The sequence below is a fragment of the Bubalus kerabau genome, chromosome 9, assembly GCF_029407905.1.
Source record: "Bubalus kerabau isolate K-KA32 ecotype Philippines breed swamp buffalo chromosome 9, PCC_UOA_SB_1v2, whole genome shotgun sequence".
Classification (NCBI taxonomy): domain Eukaryota; kingdom Metazoa; phylum Chordata; class Mammalia; order Artiodactyla; family Bovidae; genus Bubalus; species Bubalus kerabau.
In genome coordinates, this window is record NC_073632.1 from 16,292,542 (window position 1) to 16,306,133 (window position 13,592).

At 38.8% G+C, this 13,592-nt stretch overlaps 1 pseudogene; it reads right to left on the reverse strand.

Moving 5' to 3' along the window:
- Positions 1-7,675: 7,675 nt before the first annotated feature.
- LOC129619542 (myosin regulatory light polypeptide 9-like) lies at positions 7,676-12,751 on the reverse strand (annotated as a pseudogene).
- Positions 12,752-13,592: the final 841 nt, after the last annotated feature.

The window sequence follows — 13,592 nt, forward strand, 5'->3', positions numbered from 1 at the left end:
CCGGAGTTCACCCAGACTCACGTCCATCGAGTCAGTGATGCCATCCAGCCATCTCATCCTCTGTCATCCCCTTCTCCTCCTGCCCCCAATCCCTCCCAGCATCAGAGTCTTTTCCAATGAGTCAACTCTTCGCATGAGGTGGCCAAAGTACTGGAGTTTCAGCTTTAGCATCATCCCTTCCAAAGAAATGCCAGGGCTGAACTCCTTCAGAATGGACTGGTTGGATCTCCTTGCAGTCCAAGGGACTCTCAAGAGTCTTCTCCAACACCACAGTTCAAAAGCATCAATTCTTCGGTGCTCAGCTTTCTTCACAGTCCAACTCTCACATCCATACATGACCACAGGAAAAACCATAACCTTGACTAGACGAACCTTTGTTGGCAAAGTAATGTCTCTGCTTTTCAATATGCTATCTAGGTTGGTCATAACTTTCCTTCCAAGGAGTAAGCGTCTTTTAATTTCATGGCTGCAGTCACCATCTGTAGTGATTTTGGAGCCCAGAAAAATAAAGTCTGACACTGTTTCCACTGTTTCCCCATCTATTTCCCTTGAAGTGATGGGACCGGATGCCATGATCTTCGTTTTCTGAATGTTGAGCTTTAAGCCAACTTTTTCACTCTCCACTTTCACTTTCGTCAAGAGGCTTTTTCGTTCCTCTTCACTTTCTGTCATAAGGGTGGTGTCATCTGCATATCTGAGGTTATTGATATTCCTCCCGGCAATCTTGATTCCAGCTTGTATTTCTTCCAGTCCAGCGTTTCTCATGATGTACTCTGCATATAAGTTAAATAAGCAGGGTGACACTACACAGCCTTGACGAACTCCTTTTCCTATTTGGAACCAGTCTGTTGTTCCATGTCCAGTTCTAACTGTTGCTTCCTGACCTGCATACAAATTTCTCAAGAGGCAGCTCAGGTGGTCTGGTATTCCCATCTCTTTCAGAATTTTCCACAGTTTATTGTGATCCACACAGTCAAAGGCTTTGGCATAGTCATAAAGCAGAAATAGATGTTTTTCTGGAATTCTCTTGCTTTTTCCATGATCCAACGGATGTTGGCAATTTGATGTCTGGTTCCTCTGCCTTTTCTAAAACCAGCTTGAACATCAGAAAGTTCATGGTTCACGTATTGCTGAAGCCTGGCTTGGAGAATTTTGAGCATTACTTTACTAGCATGTGAGATGAGTGCAATTGTGCAGTAGTTTGAGCATTCTTTGGCATTTCCTTTCTTTGGGATTGGAATGAAAACTGACCTTTTCCAGTCCTGTGGCCACTGCTGAGAACTAAGTGGACATGAAAACTTCAACCAGTTTCTGATCTTGAAGACGTGAAATTTTCATACCATTGAAATGAAATGAATCAAGATGATATATGATCTGAACCATAGAGTGATGGCATCTCAAATTTTGAGTAGATTAAAAACCAGAAATAACAATGATGAGCAGGGAGGTTCGGTTGTTATTGATCAGTCTTTCAGTCATGTCCAGCTCTTTGTGACCCCAGTGACTGCAGCACAGCTGGCTTCCCTGTCCTTCACCACCTCCCAGAGCTGGCCCAAACTCAAGTCGATTGAGTCAGTGGAAAGGCAAAAGTCATATGGGGAGGAATGAGAGGCTTGTGAAGTGAAGTGAAGTGAAGTGAAGGATATGGAAGACAAGACAAGAAGAATAGGTTGTAGCAGGCATGTATACCAGTATAATGAGTGTGGAATTTGCATTACACATCACCTTATGTGCTGTTTATTATTGCTGGGCAGCAAGCTGGCAGTTTAAATAACTTCCATCAAGGGCTGTGGAGGTTCAATAAAAGAGAGTATTGAGGCACACTGCGAGTATTTCCCAAGACCAATCTCACTTCTGTCTCTTCCTCCCCATTTTGCCAAAGTCTGGGTGCAGCCTCAAGATGTTTTCTGCACAAACAGAGACAGAAATAGGGATAAAGAGTTTGCTTTAAAACTGAAAATACTTTTGCAGAGCACCTACATGTAAATGAATGATCTGGGGCGCAAAAACTTGTAGCTGGACTAGAAAAGAATAAGTTGGCAATCCATCGAATACACTGATTTTTATAAATTAAGAATAAAATATTATAGCAAAAAAAAGTTACTGTGGGTTAGGGATCAGCAGGGTTTTTGGAAATGGTCTGATGATCAATATTTTAGACTTTGAGAGCTACATGGTCACTTTTGCAATTACTGAACTCAGTTGTTGTAACTTGAAAGTAACCATCAACTACACACAAATCCAGTACAACATGATAGACACTGCAATTGGAATTTTATATAATTTCTACATGTCACAAAATTTATTCTTCCTTTGATTTTGTTCAACCATCTAAAAACGTAAAAATCATTCTTAGCTCCTGGGCAGTTTCTCATCGAGTTGCTTGCAAAATCCTGATGCAGGAAGGCTCCTTCAAGAGCTTCCTTTCTGCTTTGCCTCCAGCATTTTTCTTTGGCCTTAAAAGTCTTTTTTCCCCCTCTAAGTATGAAACAACTATACGTAGAATATTGGGAACATACAGATAAAATATGATGTATTATTCTATATATTTGGTTAGCTAACATTATTGGAAAAAAATAAAAAGGGATCATTCACAAAAAGTGAGGGGGAATGTTTCAACTACAAAAAAAAAGTCAATAATGATCTCTTTGAAAAAAATTATAATGTAGCATCAGTTATACATTTAGAGGAATTCCAGAAATATATATACTTTTAAATCCTGCAATCATTTAGATTGTATTCCCTGAAATTATTTAGCCCTTATCACAAAGCCCTTAAACAGCAGACTACAAATGGGGTCACCTGGATAGATTCTATTTTAGTGCAGCAGGAAGAGGCAGAGATGTCCCAGTTTAGTCAATCCTGTTTTTGGTTTTGCAGGTCACACACCAGCCTTTCAGTTCATGAATATGCTCTCTATTTCTGGACTAAAAGCCTACCTTTCCTGTAGAGCACTTCAACCATGTCAACTCGGAAAGGAAAGAACTGATGGGACTGATTTCCTTGCTGGATGTTGTGAGCAAGACAGCATAAAACTGACAAGCCTAAAGATTCAAATGAAATAGCCCAATTAAAGTGCAGATGAAATGTGAAGACTAGTACCACTAGCAATATATATGCAAGAAAAAAAAAAAAAAGAAAGGAAGAAAAGAGCATAAACGTGGCCAATGTCACACAAGAGAGAACATGGGGAAGGACTTCAAATGAGGAGTTTTCAAGTTCTAAAAGGAGGTTATAGACAACAGGATGGAGATGAGAGATAACATAAGCCTACAATAAACAATGTACCCCACTAATGAGACAGCACTGCAGTAATTCATCCCAAAAAACCTTTTAGAGGGTAAGAGGCAAAGAACAGCTTCTTTATAAGATTGCCTGATTCATCTCAGAATAATATTTTCATTTTCCTTAAGTCGTCTTCATAAATTTATTTCAGTGTACAGTTCACCCTTGAATACGTGCATGGGTCTACTTATATGTGAATTTTTTTGATAAATAAATGTATTTCCATTGCCCACAGTCTCCTTCCTTCAATTGCACTTATTTGTCCTTTTAAATTGCAGAAATGTAAGAATAAACACATGAACAAACTCAATTTAATAATGTAGATATCAGAGTATGATAAATGGCTCATAGAAAGATGAAGAAGAGGCAGCAGTGATAAGCAAAGACAGAAGTACTTGGAAGATGTAAGTGAGCAAAAAATTCTAAAAGTCTTAAGTCAAAAAACTGAATGCATACCACATACTACATTCAGTGGGCAGATATATTGGCTTTTGCCGGGATTTTGTTGATTCACACAATATTTAAAATTTATGAGTTAGTTACCAACGTTAACAAACCTGAAGATTTTACATAAAGTTAGAGCTTTCTGATTCACTTGAAGTTCTGTAGATCTAACCCTGACTTCTCTGAATGATTTTTGCAGTTATCCTCACTGTGCCTGAAATTCCTCATCTACTAAATGGAAACAACAATATACCTCATTTTATAAGACTTTTGTTGAAGATTAATCAACAATGTACTGAAAGTACTTGGAACAGTACTTAGCACAGTGTATGTAACACATATTTAGTATTAGTAGTAACATGTTTTATTAGGGCTTCCCTATTGGCTTAGCAGTAAACAATCCACCTGCCAATACAGAAGACGTGGGTTCGATCCCTGGGTCAGGAAGATCCCCAGGAGAAGGAAATAGCAACCCACTCCAGGATCTTGCCTGGGAAATCCCAGGGACAGAGGAGCCTGGTGGGGTACAGTTCATGGGGTCACATAGAGTAGGACACAACTTAGCAACTAAAACAACAGCATTAGTAGAAACAGTACTTGCTGCTGCATTTGACAAACTGAGGCTTAGAATTCTTGAGGTGAGCATTGAAAAGGACACAGGAAAATGATGTACACTGATCAGCAAGATGTACATTGTGAAGTACAGAAACAATTGAGTTATTCGGACTTCCAACCTAATGATTTCCTTTAAGAAAGCATTGCATGCGCTCAACAAAGTGTAAAAGCCCTTTAGAAGCATCTTCAGTTTCAAAATTCTGTGCACACTGAAGTAACTAATCACAAGGAGGCATAAAACTCACCTTGAAAGTCACTAAAAAAGCATGCTTCAAAATACGTCAGTAGTATTCAAGTGAATCTTTTTTTTTTTTTTTTAATTGAGGTACTGTTGGCTTTTCATACTGTTCATGGTCAAAAGTGAGAGTTGGACCAAAAAGAAGGCTGAGTGCTGAAGAATTGATGCTTTTGCACTGTGGTGTTGGAGAAGACTCTTGAGGGTCCCTTGGACTGCAAGGAGATCAAACCAGTCAATCCTAAAGGAAATCAACCCTGAATATTCATTGAAAAGATTAATGCTGAAGCTGAAGCTCCAATACTTTGGCCACCTGATGCGAAGAGCTAACTCATTGGAAAAGACTCTGATGCTGGGAAAGATTGAGAGCAGGAGGAGAAGGGGATGACAGAGGATGAGATGGTTGGATGGCATCACCAGCTCAGTGGACATAAGTATGAACAAACTCCAGGAGACAGTGAAGGACAGGGAAGCCTGCTGCGCTGTATAGTCCACGGGTTCGCAAAGAGTTGGACGTTACTTAGTGACCACACAACAGCAACGCTGGCTTCTAACAGTCCATGATTCATGTGTAAAACACTATACTTCTCCTTACACTGCAGGGCGCTCACCACCTGGTTTGGTGTCCATCCATTACCATACGGTTAACCCCTTTTACCACTATACCTCCTTCCCTCTCCCCTTTCCCTTTGGTGACCACTATTCTGCTCCCCGGGTTTTGTTTGTTCATTTTATTTATTTTTTAAAATTCCACATACAACTGAGGTCATGCGGTATTTTTCTTTCCCCGTCTGACTTATATCATTAGTATAATACCCTCAAGGCCCATCTATGTGTCACAAATGGCATGATTTCATCTTTTTATGGCTGAGTAATATTCCATTGTGGAATCTGTTCATCCACATGGACAGTGAGGTTGTTTCCATATCTTGCCTATTGTAAACAATGTTGCAATGAACATAGAGGTGCAGGAATAATTTTGAATTAGGGTTTTCATATCCTCAGATAAATACCCAGAAGTGAAACAGCTAGACCATACAGTTCTATTCTTAATATTTTGAGGACTCTCCATATTGTTATCTACATTGGCTGCACCAATATACATTTCCATCAACAATTTATGAAAGTTCCTTTTCCTCCACATACTGTCCAACACTTGCAATTTCTAATCTTTTTGATAACAGCTTTTCTTATGGATGTGAGGTGATATCTCTTTGGGGTTTTGACTTGCATTTCCCTAATAATTAGTGATGTTGAGCATCTTTTCAAGTGTCTTTGAGTCATTTTTCTTCTTTGAAAAATTATTATTTAGATACTCTGCCCATTTTTAACTAGCTTTGGTTTTTGTTATTGCAGATGTTCTTGAGTTGTGTGAGTTCTTTATGTATATTTTATATTAATCCTTCATTGATCATATGGTTTTTGAATAATCTCCCATTTCGTAGGCTGTCTTTTCATCTTGTTGATGGTTTCTTTTTCTGTGTGGAAGCTTTTTAGTCTGGTGCAGTTCTGTTTGTTTATTTTTGCTTGTTTCCCTTGTCTGAAAAGACAAATCCATAAAGATTGCTAAGACCAATATCAGACAATGTATTGCTTATGTTTTTTTTCTAAGAGTTTTATGGTTTCAGGTCTTATATTCAAGTCTTTAATCCATTTGGAGTTAGTTTTTGTCTAAGGTGTAAGATATTGCTTCAGTTTCTTTCTTTTGTTTGTGGCAGTCCCATTCTCCCAATATCATTTACTGAAGAGACTATCTATCTCCATTGTATATTCTTTGCTTCTTTGTTGTAAATTAGTTGTCAGTATCTGTATGCACTTATTTCTGGGCTTTCTATTATATTTCATTGATCCATGTGTCTGTTTTCTGCCAAAACCATGCTATTTTGGTTAAATATAGCTCTGTAGTGGGCTTCCCAGGTGGCACTAGCTGTAAAGAACCTGCCTGCCAGTGCAGGAGATGCAAGAGACACAGGTTTGATCCTTGAATTGGGAAGATCCCCTGGAGGAGGGCATGGCAACCCCCTTCAGTATTCTTGACTGGAGAATCCCATGGACAGAGGAACCTAGTGGACTACAGTCCATAGGTTTGCAGAGAGTTAGACACGACCAAAGCGACTTAGCATTCACTCAGCTTTGGATTATAATTTAAAAGCAGAGTGTATGATGTCTCTAGCTTTGTTGTTTTTTCTCAGAATCACTTTGGCTATTTGCGGTCTTTTATGGTTGTAAATAAATTTAAATTTTTCTGTGAAAAATGTCATTGGGTTTTTAATAGGGATTGCATTGAATCTATAAACTATTATAGGAAAAATGGACATTTTTAACAGTTTAATCCTTCTAATCCATGAGCACAGAATATTTTCCCATTTTTTGTGTCTTATTTTTCAACAATATCTTATCATTTCTGGTGTTTTTTTTAGTGTTTAAATTTATTCTTGGTATTTTTTTGTTTTTTGAGATTGTAAGTGAGTTTTTTCTTGTTTTATTGAAATATAGTTGATCTACAGCTTTGTGCTAGTTTCAGGTATACAACAAAGTGATTTGTGTGTGTGTGTGTGTGTGTGTGTGTACACACACATGTATTCTTTTTCAAATGCTTTTTTATCATAACATTTGATTATGGTTCAGAAAACATTGAGTGACTAATGTTCTCTGAAAAAATATATTGACTCTGTGTGTGTGTCAGTTGTTCAGTCATGTCTGATTCTTTATGACCCCATGGACTGTAGCCTGCCAGGCTCTTCTGTCCATGGGATTCTCCAGGCAAGAGTACTGGAGTGGGTTGTCATTCCCTTCTCCAGGTGATCTTTCCCACCCAAGGATCAAACCTGGGTCTCCCACATTGAAGGCAGATTCTTTACCACTGAGTAAACAGCGAAGCCTCTGTAGACTGCAGTTATTGGGGGCAGGGAGGGTAGGGGGCAGCTGGTAAGTTAAATTTACTCTATTTTCTATTCTGAAGATGACAGAAAGTCCCACATCCAGTCTGATTATAGAGATGAATGTTCCCCAAATGGCTGAGAATAAATACAACAAGAAAGGCAGAGCTGTAAAGCTAAGGGCATGTAATAGGCTTTGGAGAAGTCTCAAAAATACTCAGAGTGGCAAAAAGAAACGTTTGACTGGAATCTGAAGTTCTAGGTCATCTTGGTCTTTTGCTCCATGCTTAAGGATGTGCATGAAAGTGATATAATGGAAACTCCCCTTTTTGTCAATAGGTGCTTTTCTGTACAGCTCCTCCACTTCCTCCTCTGTAAACCAGTTTCCCACTGCAGCCAGCAGCTCTCTCAACTAATCCTCCTGAATGGTGCCAGTTGCTTCATCAAAGTAAGTAAAAGTGTTTCTGATGACATTTTCCGGATCTGCACCATTTATCTTTTCACCAAACATCGTGAGAAACATGGCAAATTTTGTGGAACCCTGAGCCTTATTCATCATGGCATCCAGATTCTCATCAGTTGGATTTTTCCCCAGGGAGGCAAGCGTATCACCCAAGTCTTCATTGTTAATGAAGCCATCTCTGTTCTAAACCATCATACTGAAGGCCTCCCTGAACTCCTGAATCGGTGACTGGTTGAACATGGACACCACACTGGAGGTTGTGCACTGGGGGCACTTCTTCGTGGTCTTGGTCTTTGCTCTTTTGCTCGACACGGTGGCAGTTAAATCCCTGCTCAGCTGCGAGAATCCAAAAGCTTCAGGGATCCCCTTGCTGCCCTGGCTGCCACTACCAGATCACTTCCCTGAATGGTTTTTCATTATAGATTATTATGAAATATTGAATACAGTTTCCCATGGTATACAGTGGGTCCTTGTTGTTTATCTACTTTATATATAATAATGTGTATCTGTTAATCCCAAGTTCCTAATTTATTCTCCCCACCTTGTTCACCTTTGGTGACCATATATTTGTTTTCTACGTCTGCAAGTCTGCTTCTATCTTGTAAATAAGTACATTTGCATCATTTTTTAGATTCCACATACAATATGTGCCTTTCTCTGTCTTACTTACTTCACTTAGTATGATTATCTCTAGGTCCATCCATGTTTCTGAAAGTGGCATTATTTCACTTTTTTGTCTGAGTAATATTTCACTGTATAAATAGACCACATCTTCTTCATCCATGCATCTGTTAATGGACACTTAGACTGTTTCCATGTCTCAGCTATTATAAATAGTACTGCTGTGAATATTGGGGTGCATGTCTCTTTTAGACTTACAGGTTTGTCTGAGTATATGCCCAGAAGTGGGAGCGCTGGATCACACAGTAGCTCTATTTTTAGTTTTTAAGGAATTTCCATACTATTTTCCATGGAATAGGAGGCTTCTCTTTTCTCCACATCCTCTCTTCAGTTCAATTCAGTCACTCAGTTGTGTCTGACTCTTTGTGACCTCATGGACTACAGCATGCCAGGCTTCCCTGTCCATCACCAACTCCCAGAGCTTGCTTAAACTCATGTCCATTGAGTCAGTGGTGCCATCCAACCATCTCATCCTCTGTCTTCCCCTTCTCCTCTTGCCTTCATTCTTTGCCAAAATCAGGGTCTTTTCCAAGGAGTCAGTCCTTCATTATCAGGTGGCAAAAGTATTGGCGCTTCAGCTTCAGCATCAGTCCTTCCAATGAACATTCAGGACTGATTTCCTTTAGGATTTACTGGTTTGATCATCTTTCAGTCCAAGGGACTCTCAAGAGTCTTCTCCAACACCACAGTTCAAAGGCAGCAATTCTTCGGCACTCAGCCTTCTTTATGGTCCAACATCCATACATGACTACCGGAAAAACCTTAGGTTTGACTAGATGGGCCTTTGTTGACAAGGTAATGTCTCTGATTTTTAATATACTGTCTAGGTTGATCATAACTTTTCTTCCAAAGAGTAAGCTTCTTTTAATTTCATGGCTTCAGTCACCATCTGCAGTGATTTTGGAGCCCAGGAAAATAAAGTGTGTCACTGTTTCCATCGTTTCCCCATCTTTTTGCCATGAAGTAATGGGACCACATGCCATGATCTTCGATTTTTGAATGTTGAGCTTTAAGCCAATTTTTTCTCTCTCCTCTTTCACTTTCATCAGGAGGCTCTTTAGTTTATCTTCACTTTCTGCTATAAGGGTGGTGTCATCTGCATATCTGAGGTTATTGATATTTCTCCCGGCAATCTTGATTCCACTTGTGCTTCATCCAGCCTGGCATTTCACATGATGTACTCTGCATATAAGTTAAATAATCCGGGTGGCAATATACAGCATTGACATACTCCTTCCCCAATTTGGAACCCATCCATTGTTCCATGTCCACTTCTAACTGTTGCTTCTTGACCTGCATACAGATTTCTCAGGAGTCAGGTAAGGTGTTCTGGTACTCCCGTCTCTTGAAGAATTTTCCACAGTTTGTTGTGATCCACATAGGCAAAGGCTTTGATGTAGTCAATAAAGCACAAGTAGATGTTTTTCTGGAACTCTCTTGCATTTTCAATGATTCAAACAGATGTTGGCAATTTGATCTCTGATTCCTCTGCCTTTTGTAAATCCAGCTAGAACATCTGGAATTTCTCAGTTCAGGTACTGTTGAAGCCTCACTTGGAAAATTTTGAGCATTACTCTCATTAGCATGTGAGATGAGTGCAATTGTGTGGTAGTTTGAACACCCTCTCTAGCGTTTATTATTTGTAACTTTTGGTAATGGCAATTCTGACTGGTGTGATGTGATACCTTATTGCAGTTTTGATTTTGGTAATGGCAATTCTGACTGGTGTGATGTGATACCTTATTGCAGTTTTGATTTACATTTCTTTAATAATTAGTGATGGTGAGCATCTTTCCATGTGACTGTTGGTCATCTGTATGCCAAAGCAATCCTGAGAAAAAAGAACACAAACTGAAGGCATAACCTTACCAGACTTTAGACACTACTACAGTTCAGTTCAGTTCAGTAGCTCGGTCGTGTCCAACTCTTTGCGACCCCATGAAGCGCAGCACACCAGGCCTCCCTGTCCATCACCAACTCCCGGAGTTCACTCAGACTCATGTCCATGAGACACTACTACAAAGCTACACTAATCAAAACAACAGGGTATTGGCCAAAAAAGCAGACATATTCATCAATGGAACAGAAGAGAGCCCAGAAATAAATCCACACACCTAAGATCATTTGGAGAAGGCAATGGCACCCCACTCCAGTACTGTTGCCCAGAAAATCCCATGGACGGAGGAGCCTGGTAGGCTGCAGTCCATGGGGTCGCTGGGAGTCGGACACGACTGAGCGACTTCACTTTCACTTTCCACTTTCATGCATTGGAGAAGGAAATGGCAACCCACTCCAGTGTTCTTGCCTGGAGAATCCCATGGATGGAGACGACTGGTGGGCTGCTGTCTATGGGGTCGCACAGAGTCGGACACAACTGAAGCAACTTAGCAGCAGTAGCAGCAAGATCATTTAATCTTCAACAAAGCAGGCAAGAATATACAATGGAGAAAAGATAGTCCTTTCAGCAAGTATTGTTGGGAAAGCTGAATGGCTTCATGTAAATCAATGAAGTTAGAACACATCCTCACACCATATACAAAATAAACTCAAAATGGCTTAAAGACTTAAATATAACACAGCACATAAAATTCCTAGAAGAGAACAGAGGCAAAACATTCTGTGTGATAAATTATATCAATGCTTTCCTAGATCAGTCTTCCGAGGCAAAGGAAATAAAAGCAAAAATAAATAAATGGAACCTAGTCAAACGCACATGCTTGCCAGAAAAGGAAACCATAAAGAAAATGAAAAGACAATGTATGGAATGGGAGAAAATATTTGCAAATAATGCAGCCAAGTGCTTAATTTCCAAAATATACAACAGTTCGTAGAGCTCAATTAAAAAAAATAAAATAAAAAACTGGACAGAACACCAAAATAGACATTTTTCCAAAGAAGATACAGAGATTGCTTTCTTAATTTTTCATTCTACTAGTTTGTTGTTAGTGTATAGAAATTAAACAGATTTTTATATTGATTTTCTACCCTGCAATTTTACTGTATTCTTTTATCATTTCTATCAGTTTTTGGTGGAGACTTTAGGGTTATACGTGTGTGTGTGTGTACGTGTGTGTACATGCTAAGTCACTTCAGTCATATCCAGCTCTGTGTGACCCTATGGACTATAACCTGCCAGGCTCCTCTGTCCATGGGAGTCTCCAGGCGAGAATATTTATTTGGGTTGCCATGCTCTCCTTCAGGGGATCTTCCCAACCCAGGGATCAAACCCTCTTCTCTCATATCTCCTCCATTCCATTCCTTCTCTAATATCTTCTCCATTTACAAATAGGTTCTTTACCACAAGCAACACCTGGGAAGCCATTATATATAATATATATATATATATATTATATATAATATTCATGTTATCTGCAAATGATGACAGTTTTACTTCTTCATCCAAGTTTGGATGCTTTTCTTTTCCCTTGCCTAAACACTATGGTTAAGACTATGTTGAATAAGAGTGGCAAGAGTTAGCATCTTTGTCTTGCTCTAGATCTTAGAGGGATAGCTTTCAGTTTTTCACCATTGAGTATGAAGTTAGCTGTGGATTTCTCATAAATGAGCTTTAGTAAGTGGGATACATTCCTTATATACTGTTTGTTGAGAGTTTTAACATGAATGAGTATTGAATCTTATTAAAAGCTTTTTCTGTACCTATTGAGATGATAAGTTGATTTTTATATTTCATGTTGTTAATCTGATTATCATGCTAGTTGCTTTGCACATTTGAACCATCCTACATCCCTGGAATAAATCCCTCTTGATCATGGTCTATGATACTATAATATATTGTATTTTGCTAATATTATGTTGAGGTATTTCCATCTCTGTTCATTAGAGATATTGACCTGTAATTTTGTATGTGTGTGCTGTACTGGTCTGGTATTGGTATCAAGATGGTGCTAGCCTTGCAAAATGACTTAGGAAACAGTCCCTCCTCTTCAATTTTTTGGAAGAATTTGAGAAAGATCAGTATTAAATCTTCTTAAAATGTTTGGTAAAGCTATTGAGTCCTGGGGTTTTGCTTTCTGAGAAGCTTTTTTAAATTACTGTCTCAATCTCCTTACTGGCGATGAGTCTAATTGGATTTTGTATTTCTTTATGATTCAGTCTTGAAAGGTTGTATGATTCTAAGAATTTATCCATTTCTTCTATGTTGACCAATTTGTTGGTAGATAGCTGATCATAGTATTCTCTTATAATCTTTTGTATTCTGTTTTATCTGTTGCAATTTCTTCTTTCATTTCTGATGTTATTTATCTGAGCCTTCTCTCTTTTTATTTTCTTGAGTCTAGATAAATGTTTGTCAATTTTATTTCTCTTTCCAAAGGATCAGCTCTTAGTTTCATTGATCTTTGGTGTGTTTTTTAGTCTCCACTTGTTTATTTCTGTTATGATCTTTATTTCCTTCCTTATACTGACTTTGGGCTCTGTTTCTTCTTCTTTTCCTACTTCCTTTAGATGTAAGTTTAGACTACTTACTTGAGTTTTGAATTGCTGAATTGCTATAAAATTCCCTCTCAACACTGCATTTGTTGAATTCTCATGCACCAGCAAAGTAATGCTAAAAATTCTCCAAGCGAGACTTCAAAAGTATGTGAACTGAGAACTTCCAGATGTTCTAGCTGGATTTAGAAAAGGCAGAAGAACCAATTGCCAGCATCCTTTAGATCACAGAAAAAAGCAAAAGAGTTCCAGAAAAAAACATCTACTTTTGCTTTATTGACTACACCAAAGCCTTTGATCACAACACACTGTAGGAAATTCTTCAAGAGATGGGAATACCAGACCACCTTACCTGCCTCCTGAAAAATCTGTATGCAGGTCAAAAAGCAACAGTTAGAAAACTGGACATGGAACAATTGACTGGTTCCAAATCGAGGTAAGAGTATGTCAATCCTGTATATTGTCACCCTACTTATTTAAGTTATATGCAGAGCACGTCATGTGAAATGCCAGGCTGGAGGAAGCACAAGCTGGAATCAAG